Source organism: Molothrus aeneus, chromosome 2 (assembly GCF_037042795.1).
Source record: "Molothrus aeneus isolate 106 chromosome 2, BPBGC_Maene_1.0, whole genome shotgun sequence".
NCBI classification, from domain to species: Eukaryota; Metazoa; Chordata; class Aves; order Passeriformes; family Icteridae; genus Molothrus; species Molothrus aeneus.
This window is the reverse complement of record NC_089647.1, coordinates 19,740,178-19,756,330: the sequence shown is the minus strand read 5'-3', so window position 1 is coordinate 19,756,330 and position 16,153 is coordinate 19,740,178.

Genomic DNA, 16,153 nt, shown 5'->3' with positions numbered 1-16,153 from the left:
CGGGGGCAGCAGGCAGCGTTTCTGTCACGCTAATGCCTTTAGGGATTCTTGGCTGTGGCACAGCACATAGCATTGCTCTGGGAAACGCTGCCACCGACGAGAGCAGAGCTGTCCCGCAGGGAGCGATGGTGTCCCAGCCACGGGCGGAGACCAATGATTCGAGTATTGTTCGGGCAAAGTGACTGCTCGAGGTGAAGAGGGAATTTGTGCCTCTGCCCAAGGTCCCTGGAGTCCAGCTAAGGGCTGTCTGAGAATTAGAGCAGTCTGTAACCAGGTCACAAAATTAAAGGTGACTTTTATGAGAAATGCAGTTTCTTTACTGCATCTTGGCGCTGTTCGTTTTGTGGGTATGGTGTCAATGGATGTATCCCCAGCTGAGATTTTTCAACAGCAAAATACAAAACCTTAAAAGAAGTGGCTTGAGAATCTTGCCTCTTTACAGTCTAGGTGTTCTTTTTCATTTCAGATGCACTGTCCTTGCAAAACGTAAAGGAAAAAACTGAATTGCTATAAATACCATACTTGCTGCTGAAACATCTGTGGCAAGTGGGTTTCACATAAGTACCACATATTCCCCAAAATATTTGCTGATTTCTTTCAATAGTGGACATAAAGAGCGGTTTCTCTGAAAGATATGTTTGGCTAAGTTTATCAGAAGCTCACAAGAGTATGTTCATTCCGTCTTCAGCCACGCTGCTTGCCAATTAACTGGCCTCATTTATTTGTAACTGTGAAACAAAACAGAATTCAGGCGAAGAGTTACTACAAGCAAATTGCTGGCTATGATGGATGTTGGACATTCCTCAACATTTTGCTGTGAAAACCAACATAACTGAAAGGACTTAAAGTTTTATGAAATCAGTGTAATTTTGCCAGTCTAATCCTCAGCTAGTGCAAAACTGTACTTGTCCCAATTTGCAGTAGGGACATGGAGTTGCTCAGGTGGTACACAGGATGCTGTCCAAAGGTTCACAGACATGTTCATACGGCAAACCTTTTTGTTTAAAAGATGGTTTCTCATTCTGCTGATACTTTTGATGCCTGGTCCTTTATTCTGCTGTTAGACTCTGCCTTTTGATTCCATGGTAACCAATGTATTCCCTCATGCCAATAAACCTGGATAAATATAATACTGAATTAATCATTAGAGACCCATTTTTATTTATGATAAGAGCCTTTTTACTGGGAAAACTAATGAGCATAATTGTAGCAGAATAATTTATACTGCTATGGCTTTGCTGATGTAACATCCCAGGTAGATGTTTTAATTGGGTGTAATTATTCCATTTCCCTGTATAGATGAGTCCTATACAGATAAATCCCATTTTATAGTTAGCAGTCAAAACAAATTACATTTCATAATTACATTTACACCAAGTTTAAGGCATTCCTAGGATGGGTAGGGAATATAATGAGGCCACAGTGTAATTGAGAGTGCAACCTTAAAATCCTGTTTTTGACAAGTATATTCAAATTGCCATCTGCTATATTTTTATTCCTTCTCATTCCAAAACAACAAAAAGCATTAAGTCTGTTTAAAATAAAATGTTTTGAAGCTCTAGCACCAAATTATGTACATCAATTCATGCAGGCTAAAGAAGCAAATGCAATTTGTCATATTTAAGCAGAACTGTGCCCAGTCTGTAGGTAACATCTTCCAGTGCCAGATTCAGCACTGTTGTAATCAGGCATCCTGGGGAGTTATGATACAAAAGGAAATTTGACTTCATGATACCAATTCTAAATTTGGCTCCCTGATGCTTAGAACACTCCTGAAAGCATGATGCTCCAAACAATTAATCTTGCATAATATGGAATAAATGCATATAGGACACACTGGCTCAGTTCTTGTAAATCCATTGTCACTGGCATATTTTTTCCATAAAAGATGCTTTTCCACAGTTGGCAGCAGTCCTGTTCAAAAGCATCTTTGAGCTGTAGAAATACAAAAGACTGTACTTTATTTCCAGTCCCCATTTCCCTCTCTTTCTGGCCATTGTTCACCCACCTGCCCTTCCCCCTAAGCAAAAAAAAAAAAACAAACAAAAAAACCCAACAAACAAACAAACAAAAAAAAACCAACAAAACCTCTTATGCTTAGTTTAGACCTGGGAGTTTGGCAAGTGTTTCCTTCTCAGTTCTTAACCCTTTTGGTAGTTTGAAAACAAAGTCCTGAAGCAGTGTGAAATTAATTTATATGCATAACATTTGAAGTGACGGCACAAATTCCCACTGGAATGAAGGGCTATTCATTTCAGTGAGAATGGGCAAATAGATTTGTTGCAGAACAATGTGCTTTTCTCAACACTCTCGCCTCCATTCCAATGGATGGGACCAGGGCCTCCCTGGCAATGCTTGCACACCACCACCCGTTATGACCCTTTAAAATAAAACTGCACCAAACCAACCCCAAACAAAACCTGCCTCTTTTTTTCATGTGCTTCCAGCTGGGTGAGGTATTTAGCCTGTTATTGCACGGAGTTTCTGTGATTTGCTAACAGGTGGTTGTGCTTCTGCATTGTCCCTCCAGCTGAAGTCAGACTAGTTGTCTCTGAGTATGCCTCAGCAAAACTGCTGCCTGAGGGGCTGTTTTCTGTGCTGTATGGAAATAGGTGCCTGTCCAATTCCGTGTCTAGAAAGCAATGGAAAAGCATCTCTGTAGGCTGTGTAGCAGGCGTGACTGACAGCAGTGCCAGCAAGACCAAAGGACATGGTCTGCATATTTATGTGTGTGCATTTCCTGACCCAGTGGTGGACTCCTTGCTCTGATCATCCATGGATATGTTTGGGAAGGGCTCAGACAACACCCCACAGTACACAGTTTGCCTTACCACTAGTAGAATGTGTTTTTAATACTGTTGGATACACTGAGAAATTTTTGAGGGAAGGATGCTCTATAATCATGTCTGCTATGCATAAATGATTAAAATTAGGAATATATTATAAAGATGGATTATTCTTATGTTTCCCACTCTTTGCATACAGTATAATGAAAACCAGTCTTTGTTGTCACCTCATAAAATATCTATCATAATATTTTGATTTAAATCATGAACAAGCTTAGCCAAGAATAATATACATGTAGTTGCATGGTATATGATATTTTTAAAATCTATTTGCCAATCCTATTAAAGATGACATACTTAAATCTTGTTTCAATCAAGGACTATCCCTTTAAGGATAAATATGAGTGTCTGACTCCTTCTGCATTGCAAAATACAACTAGAAAATTGTTTCTCTTGCTCACAGAGTGGTCAAGTTCTTAATGTATCTCAGAAAAGTTCCAGACCTCGGGCTTTTTGTCACAAAAGAGTAATGCAGTTACTGACAATAATCACTCTCCAGCATTGTGTTTCACACTGTGATCAGGAGTATGTATCATCCAATCTGCAGTGCAACTGTGATTCCTGTTGTCTCAGCCAAGAGATTTAAAACTCACAGCTGTCTAAGTAAATTCCTCATACATTTCTGGCAGACAAAAAATAATAGGTGAGGAAATGGTAGACTTTCCAGTTAGATCTGTCTCCACTTACCTCATTGACAAAGAGAACAGAAAACTTGATGGCTCCTCTCAGAAGCATATTTGCAAGGCAATGCTTCCCTGTTTTCTTTCTGCTCTGCTTCTCTTTACTGTAGTCTCTTGGTCTCCTTCTGCATGCTTGTTTTCTTGCCTTTCTTTCTTCTTCTTTATTTGCATTTTTATTGAAGTGTGATATTTTATACTAATAAATACAAAACTTACTTGATTCATACATATCTGTTTGGACAGATTCACAATTTGCATACTTTTTTCTAAAACTACAACCTTTCTAGGCACAAGCATTATATACCTAAGATGAGTAGAAGGAGCACAGGAAGGCAAGAAGGAGAAAAGTGAAGGGAATGGGTAGAGAAGACAGGTAAAAGAGAATAAGTGAGTGAGGCTTGTTATGGTACTATGACGTTTTAAAAGCAGGTGTCTGGGTATAAGGTAGAAAGAGGGGAAGAAAACCAAAGGACCATGCCCTGGTCTGTAGCTGTGGAGTAGCTGGTGCAGCAGAGGGAGAATGCTAAGTGATTCACTCACCCTGGGGCTGCTCCCTGGCTAAAACTATTAGCCAGAAGCTGAGGATGTTGCCAGTCTGCTTGGTGCCAGTTGGACATCCCTATAGGGCAGTTCCCTGCCCTTGGCACTGGTCTCTCCAGTGGTCAAACACGCCTCCAGGCACACCTCCACAGTCTGGCTGACTTCCTTGCAGCAGGGAGAGACCCTGACCTTCTGTTTCATCCAAACCCTGTGGTACAGTGGTGGAGGAGGGATGATTATGGAGGGATGGTCCAGCTCTGTAGGAGGATTATTGGTATCTTCACAGAGGTCTCTCTCACAACTAGAGATAACCAAAATCAGCCCTCTTTTCTACAGTGCCAAAAAGAAGAAAGATGACTTCCAAAAAAGAAATATATATCTCAATGAAGTCACAATTTTATAGTGCATACCTACATTTTGCAGTGATATTTTCATTATGCCAATTCACTGACATGATCTCAGCCCCAGCAGGAAGCTGGTTCCTGATTCAAGGAAAAGGAAAAGAGAGTTTTAACATTCATTTTAATGTGAACATTTATTAATTTTTAGTATCTGCACTGTTACACTAGCTTCACTTAATTATGAGAGTAGAGGCAGGTTTAGAATTCCCTGGAGGAGCTTGCTCTTTTTTCTTTTTAGACTTACTCTCTTCATCTTCTCAACTGCTCCTCCCTTAGTCTTTTCATTTTCCTTGAGAATGCTTATTCTTACCCTTAGAAATGAGCACAACTTGGCAAGGATTTAAGTACTAAAAATGGTGTAAACTTTGGGTTCTTTTCTTTTTCCTCATCTTTTCCTCTGTGGATTGATAGTTAAATGCAGCAGGTTTTCCACTGTGTGATGAGTGAAGTGCATGAACCAAAAGGTTATGCCTGCCTATGCCTTAGGGATACAGCTTGAAGATGTAGTGTATGAAAGATGCATCAAGGTAAAGTCACAAGATGACTGCAGTAACATGCTGTATTTGTGCTGCTTACATCCATGTTTCATTCTTGAAACCATCTTAACTTCTGTGAATTCAAAAACCAGCACAGGATTGAAACATAGCATGGTTCAGTAATAAAAGGTCACATTGTTATACCTGTAGGTTTCTACTTTATGAAGCCTGTGTACATTGCATTTTCTGTTCTGCCTTTTTTGAGTATCAACAAAAATTGATTTGGCCTGAAACTAAGTGAAGGTTTCAGTCTCTGAATGATTTTCGAGCACATTTTATCTCACAGATCAAGTATTTTAAAACTTTGAGTGGCAAAGAGGCGTGCATAATAATTTTAGACAGCTTTTACACTTTACTTTTATGATTTTACATATGTAATTGAATTCTGAATTTCCCCTTCTAGTTTCAGCCTGAAAAGGGTAGCCCAGAATGCACCTACACGCTTTTTGATCCTTTCAGAAAAAAAACCCAAAAACCTGAAGGAACCTTATGAAGCTTTAAAAACAGATCTCTGTGCACAAGAGTGCTTCATTTCGACACATCTTTTTTAATAGATGCTGTTACAGGCAGGCCAAAAGCCTCAAAAACGCTGTTTTCACACCAAGAAAAGCAACACTGGTACACACAAAGGCATCGCTGAGGCTGGAGTCTTCATCTATGTAAATATCTTGCCCCCCTTTAATTTTTCCCATATACAAGAGAAAGCTGCATTTATGAGGAAGCAAAAAGCCTTATACCTGCAAGGAAAAAAAAGTTCCTTTATTAATAATAACTACACCTAAATTGCAATTACATAACTATTTTATGAAGAAATCACCTCCTGATCAAAATCGTTATGTAACAAGCTCAAAATCTGAGTAGACTAAGAGCACATAATAGTGGATTTTTTTATTTGGTCATCCAGGGAAAAATGTAATTTCAGTTGTGCCAAAAAAAAAAAAAAAAAGCTTAATTTTTTGGCTTTTATGCACATTTCTGACCCCTTCAAATTAGGTCAGTTTTTTAACAAAATCATAATTTAGATGTGAAATATCAATGTTTCATTTCAGAAATATTTACTGTTTCCTTGTTGGAGTCCTCCAGAATGAGACATTCTGCAAGTTCCTGGAAGCTGTCCCAAATTCACAAATGTTTTCAGATTCTGCAAAAATGAGGTTTGGATTTGTAATATTTAACTAGTGGGGCTGGAGGGTGGAATAAGGGTACACCTACACCACCTTATTTAAGTGTTCATGAGGCCTGAGGTTTTTGTCCCTAATTTATAGCAATCTACTCAGAAAGGATTAAGTAATCCTTTCTATTACCCTGTAACAGAAATACCAAAGTCCTCTTTTCAACTGACATGAAATATATCAGTTTAAAGGAATATGCTACATGAGGTGTACAGTAACTGAAACACCTGACATTCCTCTAATGTCATCCTTTATCAGATACGGTCCGGGAGGAATAGAGGCTTGGCTGGTAGAACACGCTCCTGTGTGACTTTAGGAATGAGAGGAACCCACTTAAAAGAAAACTCACTCTAAGTGACATGTAGATGTAAATACCTTGAGAAACACAGGCTGTAAAACATATTTCTCCTGCCACAAACTCATACCTGCTAATGCCTCATAAAATTAGTTGCATCCTCAATACTATCTTTCAACGGCAAGTTTTAAGGCCTAATTATATATTTAATTATTTATGCTTTGTCAGTTCCTTTCCATCCAAGCACATTCAACAGCATGTCATATGGGAATAATTCTTCAACAGTGATTTTATTATAGTTTCTATATAATGTCACTTTGGTATATCCACCCTGTTCCCACCCCTGAGCATATGGTGTCTCTTTTTTTAATACATCTGAATTAGAGAAAAGTACCAACATTAAATATGAATCTCTTGGTTTTTGATGCTTGCCAGTCATAGGGTTGTTTGCAAATGTTTTTAATATCAATTTCACTTCTGTGCCACAAGTGCTTTGTTAACATCTGTCCTGCAGCAGATGATCAGTTTTATTTAGTGATTTATTTATGTATCTATATTTTGGCGTGAAAACATAGTAGTCACTCTTGGGCTTTAATCTGCAGAAGGGATGGAGAAGAATGAAATGCAGTCACACTTTGCACTTGAAAGGAACAACGCCATTTTTTGTGTGCTTTCTGCTGTAATCCTAAGTATAATGGGCAGAACGGCAAAAATAAATTTGGGTCTTTGTTGCAATTCTCCCTCTTTCAGCCAGAGCAATGCTTTCTCTCACGTACATCATCTATCAAATATTTAAGGATCTTTTTGCACCAGCTGCTATGCTGTTTCACTTTTTACTTCAGCTAAGCTCTCTAAACCGTTTCATGAGCATGAAAAACCATGCCAACCTGACAAATCCCATTCTTCAGATTTTTCTCCTGAAGTTAGTAGATTGTGAAACACCATGATGGTGGCCATATTCACTTTTGGGGAAATGGGATCTGTTAGCCCTCTTATCACTGAATCATGGAGTCATAGAATCATAGAAAGGTTGGGGTTGTAAAAAATCTTACAGATCATCTAGTTCCAATCCCCCTGCCATGGGCAGAGACACCTAGAATGACAAATCTTAGAAAAGCCATTACCTCATGACTTTGCGGGGCATGGAACTTCATGGAGTTTTTTTCTCATAGTTTCTTTATTTCTTACCTGTTTATGATAATATGATCACAAAAAACTTGTTAATATTTGCAGTTCTGTTGTGTAAATGATTTCATGTGGTTCAGGAAGAGCATCATCCAGTTAATGAACTGCATTTTGAGAGAAGATTGCATGTTCCACTACAGACTACTGCCTTGAGTAGGCTGGATATTTAACTTACACATTTTAAACTGCAAATATTATTTTATGTTATTTCTATTCTTTATTTTTAATCAGTTATATTCTTCTCAGTTGGCAATCAATTAAATGAAACTCACAGTAAATAAAATGGGAAATACAGAGAAGTAGCAGATAGTCCTGGTCATCCTGAATCCCTGTCACCCCAAATCTGACTTTTTTAAATATATCAGAAATGAATGGTTTGTCATGAGATGTATGATGGTGCAATGCCTTTTCAGCATGAGGTTTAAATAAACTGCATAAATACTTGTGGTTATATCAGTAACAGAGTGATTCTAACAGATCTTGTTGGGGAGAGGTGGTGTTCAGGCATAAATGCCAACAGCCCCCAAAACCATGTAGATATTCAATGAGAAACCAAGCACATTTTCCCCAGGACAGAAGAGTTTCACATTTTGATAGCACAAAATGTATAGCCAATTGTTATCAAATTTCCAAGGATTCTTGGCTGACTGATCTAAAATACTCATTCTAAACCCTGACAGCCATTTTTTGTTTGTTGCATTGTTTGTTGGTTGTATCACTTCCATTTTCCGTGAGGCACCTTCATCAAGGTCTTAAGTTCTCAGAAAGGCAAATGAATAAAAAAGCTTCTCCAAAGTCAGACTGACTTGATTGATAATATTCTTACTAATAATCTCAGAAACGACATTCATAGAATCATAGAACTCTGACTTGGAAGGGACATCAGGGATCATATGGTCCAATCTTTTCTGGCAAAAGCATGGTGTGGAAAAGATGGCCCAGCTGAATCTTAAAACTGTCCAGTGTTGGGGAGTCCCTGGCAGGATTCCAGTGGCTGATTATTCTCTTTCTGAAAAATTTTGATCTTGTGTCTAATTAGAATGTCCACAGGAGTAATTTGTAACCATAAGGAACCCATGAGGGAAGCAAATAACTCAAGTGAGGCACTAATAAATAACTTCATTTGTAAGGATATGAACCCTGCATGAGAACTGGGGTGTTAGAACTTTGGCCAAAAGGGTGATTTTGGTGCTCTGTTCAGTCAATAAACAGAAGACATTGTACCCTCCACTGTATGTGTGGAGAATAGGATAAATTATGTACTGCACAACTCCTTTCCAGAAGGAAAAATACTATAGTCCTTAATTTTGGTGTATTATGAGCAGAGCTCTATGCCATTAAATATTTATATGTCCCTGACCAGTAATACATAAGTACATCTTTTGAAATTTAAGGTCTCAGAGGTAGAAGACAGAGAGAAATTTATGGCTTTCTCGTTATATGCTACCAGAGGAACAATTCTTGTGTTCTACACAAAACAGAATTCTAGTGGCAACCCAGTCATCATTCTCATATCTTCTCTATCTTTAATCTTTCTACCTGTGTATGAATGTATTTATATAAATAGGTGTGTTAGATGCAACTTTTCTTACAAGTAACTTGATCCTGCAAAGACTTATGCACATGATTTATTTTATATGCTTGGTATGACCAAAACACTGTCTCTGGCACATGTAGAATTCAGCCTATGTGTTAATCTTAGCAGTACAGAAGCGCTGATCTGATTTGATTACAGTGAATTGGGAAATTACACCAAAATCTCCTGTTATAATAAGAAAATGTAGGTGAATTCAAATCAGATTTTCTCACAAGGGAGTATACACCATTTTCAAAAAAGCTGGAATTTCTGGTGAGTGAGAATCTCCAAGACTAAAAGTTATCTGAAATATGTAAACCCCTATTTACCAAATCACGTTTTTTACATTAAACATATTCAGTAGACAGTGTGGGCCCTGATAAAGAAAGAAGTCACAAAATTACTGATTCGGGGGTATGTATCTGAGACTCAAATGTAGACTCTAACTCAGGCAAGAGAGGAACCTCAGCCTGGGAGATGAAAAAATGTTTTACGTGAGGTGCTAGAAAGCTTTTAGATACAGCTGTAGACCACTCACAACTGTTAAATGCAGACAGGATGGAAAATGCCTACTGGATTACTTTCATGAAACAGAAATATTCTTTCTTATTCAGCTGTTATGACTGTTCCTGCTCCATTTTGCAGAGAATATTTTTACATCCTTTATTGTTATAACAGCAGGGAGAGGTGTTTTTTTTTCAGTTACTGTGAAAGTCACTGAAAGTACAGTTTTAAAGTGACCAAAATTGTTCACATCAATGAATGTAATTTGGCAAATAATTACAGCTGAAAAAATACGGAAGCAGTGTAAAAAGATCTGAAATGTTTCATTTTAAAATCACCAACTGCTTATTTTGACATATTTTAATGATTCATTTTGGGTTTCTTCTTTCAAACAACATTTTTTTATTGGCAAGTGGTCTATATTTTTTAAAGACAAAATAATTAGAGGCACATAATCTGGGAACAAAATGCAGCATTACAATGAAAAAACACAGAATAAGTCTATTTCTAATTCAATGTAGAAGATTTTTCTATATTTTTATTGTAATTATTGAACTAAATTGAATCATAATTTGCTCTGCTGTATTAATAATAATTGTAGGCATCAATAACCCAGTGTATGGCTATTAGTTTAGACCCAATTACATTTTGAATGAAAAAAAAAAACCACCTCATAAGAGTGTGACAATGAAATAAATTTGTTTTTCAATATTCACAGGTAACACAATGGGCTAAAGGTATCTAGACCATGTGTGAATGGATGAGCAGCAAAACTCCTCAGAGCTGAAGTATGTTAGAGCAAGGAATGAGGTCAGGATTGCAAATAGGCCTGGCTTAATTCAAACTGTCCTTTGAAAGATGTACAGGGTATGACCAGGCAGCTTTGCAGAAAAAACCTGCCATGATAAGAAGCTCATCTAGAGCCCACAGAGTTCATTGAAAAACTGTCTTAAGGCCATTCTGCATAGACAGATATTGGAGGAGGTGTAAGCTTGCTGTATTTCCTGAATTCATGGAGATCTGCTGAAGAAGCAGAATGAAATAGCTACACAAGCAGAAAGCTCATGGCACTCAGAAGTGAGTATCTAGAAGATGTGCTTGGAGCACACCAGACGCCAGCTTCAGAGAATTGGCATGGAAGTGGAACATGCAGGGCTCATAAAATGGGCAGAGAAGAGTTAGGATATGTGGCACAATTCCAGGGTGCACAAGTGTTAACTATTAAAAAAGCTGTGCTGATGCAAAAGACAAAAAACATTTGGACTATGTTCTTTCACTTTTTTTTTTCTGAACTAATGTAAAGCTGATCCAGTAAAACCCCACCAAGCATTTGTCAGCTCCTGGTTGCAGCACAGAAATCCTCAGCATAAAATTCTCCTCATGAAATGATGGGGTTCAGGCCTTTGTACAGAAAACCTCTGATCCACCAGTCAGTTAAGAGCCACCACAGTACAACGTTTAAATCTTTTCTCCTACATTGTAGTAACAGTATAATGATTTTGTAACTGCTTATGCCAGTACCTCTGTAAGTTAAAATAGCTCTATATCCCCTTAGCTTACCACTAGTGAATTAAAGCTTGCATGTGCCAACTTTTTCACATTTGTGTGAAAGAACAACAGAGGGGACAACAGAAGGGATTAGTCTTAATACCTTAGGGCTAAATAAATATTTACTGGGTTTGCTTCTGCTGTCATTTCATGGCTAATGTTAAGTACAAGGTGACTGCAGGATTGCTGAAAATGTACAAACAACATTAATCTGCTGGGTTACCCCTCATTTTGAAATGTATCATAGATTCCAATTTCATGGCATGTTTTGATTTTATATATATCCCTTCCCAGGTGAAATATCCATTTTTTGTCACGTGTGACACTTTCATTTCTCATATATGCTTCTAAAATGCAAGGCTCTGTTTCCCCATTCAGATATGCCTTCATGCTAAACTATGGCAGAGATTTACTGCAGCAGCAGCTACTTTTTGACTCAATCAGGCAGCCAGCTATTTTCTACAAAATACTCCCTGTGTTAGGATTCCAGACTACCCATAGATCCCTCCAAACAGGAATGTGAACATTCAAAACCAGCTCTCCTGCTAACAAAAAGAACTTTGTTGCTCTCTATGTAAAATTCTGCCTAAAGTTGATTCGATTAATTCAGAATAGACAACTAATGACATTAATATACTCATGTAGGTGCAAATGTGTATATTTCTGATATTTTATATGAGCAAAAATTCATGAGACTAATTAACAAGATAGAACATTTCCTACATTATGTCCCTCCATGCAAAGTAACTATAATTCACAGAATTTGCAGGTGTAGGCAAAGATGACAATTTTACGTGTTGCAAAGTGTAGCACCTTCTGCTGACTAGCTTCAGACATTTGCAAAAGAGAGGTTCATGTCACTCTCCTTCTTTTGGTTCCAGACTATTCCCAAAGACAGTCGAAGGCCTTAAACTTAATCCTCAGGGTAATTAATGGATGGAACCCTAGGAATACAACAGATCCAGTTTCAGCGTCTGAATGGCTGAGACAGATTTATTCTTCCTGGAGAGAAACACAGCACAGAGCTAGGGAAACTGCACTTACCCACCCATGGACTGCATCTCTTTAGCATATCCATTTGCCCCTAGGAAACTTTGTAAAGGTGTTTGGCAGTGCAGCCACAGTTTATGACTAATTGCCTGTTCAGCTGGTTATGGTAACCTCCCTTAAAGGTATATTACATGGCTTTGTGGGAGCTTTGTAACAGTTGATAGCTTCTTAAAAGGTTTAGTAATTTAACAAGGAGTGCCCCCCTTCTCCTGTCATAACCCACCAGAATAAAAATATCACAGCAGGATAGGAAAAACTCAGTTAAGGTTATTAAACTGTCACATGGATTGTACATAAAGACTGAGGCTCAGGATGAACCTATGGACAGCTAGAGCAAGTGTCTTTTAAAAGGTGTTCTTTGATTTGCAAAATATAGAGGGATTAATCTGATGAAAAATGTACTGATTATTTCCACTCTGGATTTTCTTCAAAGACAGTGTAGAGGAAAAAGCATCTTTTTGGTGCAGTGCATCTCATCCTAAATGGACAATCAAAATAAAGTAGATGAACATACCTTTGAAAGTGCTTGCTTCTAACTTTGGGCAATTAGAAAAGCTGAACTAACTAGCTCAGGTGCAGGTGTTGGCATTATAGACATGTAAACTAGGGAAAGGGAAGTTTTAGGAATATATTGTGGGCCGAGATTCATCACAATTTTTGCGAGTCTTTTAAATATGAAGTTTGCACCTGAACAGACTTTATATGACTGGAGACAACCTCAGTGTCCTCTGTACAGGCATGAAAACGAAATTGAGAAGTGTGTGAAAGTGAAAACGGGCTATAGTTTACAAAGCAAAGGGAAGAGATGCTGCACCCTTTCTGACTACAGCCCTCTGTGGTCACTGCTGGCTGTGTGCATTGTCTGCTGTGCTGTAATGCCAGTTGTTGGCACCACGCTGTAACTAACCCAGACTCAGAGCTGCTGCAGAAGGGAAGGTGCAGCATTTCTTGCCATCTGTGTCCCAGCGCTGAATCTTTAAACAGCTCTGTAGTGGAGTACCAGCTCCACTAATTGCCAGAAGTGACTCTCGTTTTCTCACATGCACAAGAAATACAGTAGCTCTACCTTTTGGAAGTTCTGAATTTCCTTACTTATTTCTGCTTATCTGAAGTTTTATATTCCTGTCAGGTTTTTTTAAAAAAATTTTTACTGTCCCATAAGAACATAAACACTATCAGCATACAGGGAAGCTATTGAGAGCAACAATTTCATGGAATACACAAGAAGTAAGGAACAGGCTCTGTTGAAACCTTGGAGGCACTAATACCGTCAGTCTTCTTTCCAAACTGAGGTTTTGTCTGACTTGAATCACAAGCATAACTGTGCATATGCAGCTCTTGTATATGCATCTTTTAATGTGACACACATACAGGGGTGTCAGGCTCTGAAGGACACAGAGGCTCGTTTGGATGTTGGTAAAAGGTTTTGTACTGTTACTCTTCTCTCCATGTGTATGAGGACATAAGTGTACACGTATGTGTGCGTTCATGTCTAAAAACACTCTTTTCTGAGATTTACCCTTGACTAATTATAAAAAATGGTGCTACAAACCCATTTTCCACTCTAAGTCTTCTCCCTTCAGAGGCATCCATCTCAAATGTGAATTCTGGATGGTGTTTTCTCTGTTTTCTGGCATCCCATTAAGAGAAGTAATTTGCAGAACATACCCTTACATTTTTAATTCACATGACAAAGCCTTTAGTTCCACTGAAGGATATAGTTTGGTAGAGCTTAACACTTTGGAGACCTATGCACCCTACATGCAATCAAAGTAATTTTTTATGGACCTCCTACTGATTTCTTTTCCAGCTCAGTGCCATACACTAAAACTTCAGTCATGACACTGAGTAGCTTCTGAACCTGAGGCATGTAACATTTGTCAGGTTATTATGAAAATTTCTTACCCATATCAAGCAATAGATTCAGTATCAACTAACTCCTATGGCTGTTGTGACATCTCTTCTGTACTTTTCAGAGGGAACATTTTCATCATTTTATCACAAATAAGATTAATATTGAGACAGCCAGTGATATGTCTTGATATTTTGATAGAGTGCAGACACTTTCTGTTGAAGAAAAAACTACCTACCAAAAATAGTAACAGGAAGCAAAATTAAAAAATCTTAACAAACTATGATCAGACATGGTGATGTTTCACAGGTGCTCACAAGACTTCAAACTTATGACATCAATGCAACCAAGTGAAGGCATGGGTGTTTGGAAGGGATACCATTACTGAGATATTTTAAAGAAGTAAAAATTAAAACCCCAATGGAAAATTTGAGAGGACTTAATGGAAACATATACTTCTAAAATATGGTTTGACTAGAATATTGAAATTTGTGAGTGTAACTAATTCATTAGGCACTTTTACAGTCATTAATGACCAGAAACTTGAATCCTTTGGATAAGCTTGTCTGGAAAACAGGGCAAGTTAAGCAGAGATGATCTCCTGTTGTCGTGATAGAATTAATTAAATACTGTCTCAGAATGATGTCTTGGTTGACCATCTTATCCTTACTTAAATATGCTCTAACATATTCTACCCTGTTACTATTTATGGTCACTGCTTACTCAGAAACATAAAAGATAGGCCAATAAAATATATAGAGAATACTGATACATAAAAAGATGCCGGAGTCACTCCAGAGTTCAAGCCAAATCAGTATCTTGACAAGGTGTATTAAAATGTTATGTTCATCACCTAAGATGTTTATTTTCATTATTTTCACTTGGGTCATTACTTCTCATGTATAGCAGGTAAAACTCTTTATTGTCTAAGTGATATTCACTTTAAATAAAAATATTTTAAAAAATATTTCTTACTGTTCAGGGTAATGATGGTACAGAACTGCAATCTCCCACACAGGGATACTAAGTGAAAATAGGAAAGTGGTCTAGTCATAAATATTATGGTGAATATCTCTGTAAAAACTATGAGTCTAATTTGTGTTTCTCAGGATGAAGAAATGTATGGCAAAGTTAAAAAAATGACCGGTTTGAAAAATGAAATGCAGTATCTAGTCCTGCTTAATGCTCATATGTATTAGAGAAAGAAGTGCACTTCAAAAATGCAACTTATGTTCCTTTCTGCAATTCTTGTGCAAAAAAGCAGCCATTAGAATTTCAGTGTTAAAGTTACTCTTGATATTTATCAGACCTCTGAAACCATATTGATACAATTCTGAAGCCACATAGTCATAGAAAAACCAGTGTCCCCCACCCCTTCTGATTATCATTTGAATGATATTTGTTGCAGGACTGGTACCTAAAGAAAGTAAACCTCTTAGGTAAATTATCTGCTAGATGAAAGTTCCTTACATTCACCATTCAGCCTACAGTGACTGGATTTTCTTGATGGAACCTCCTTTATCACCTTTCTGTGGGAAACAGGACTGAAGGGAGGACAAAGTTGTCCAACATAAGAAAAAGTATAAGTAAAAGAGTATAAGAAAATCTTCTCTTTACGTTTTTCTGTAGAAGTCAGGGGGAGGGAGTCTGCATATGGTGTACACACTCACATTTATTTATGCAAATAATGATGTAACTTGAGATTTCTCTTTCACCTCGTAATATTTGTATGTAATTCTTACATTTTCAGTATCCATGCCATTGTAATACCATGCTGATCTCTGAGTCTCTTCATTACATCTTACTGAAAAAACACGACTGGCCTATGTTTGCATTCCCATGACTGAAACAGCTTTAGAATCTGCATCCAGGCTTCTTATTGTCTTTGCTTGCTTTCATCTTCTCAGACTCTTCGTAGAGATTTTTGTAAAGTGCTTGTGGTTTCTTCTGTGCAACATTGTGCCAATA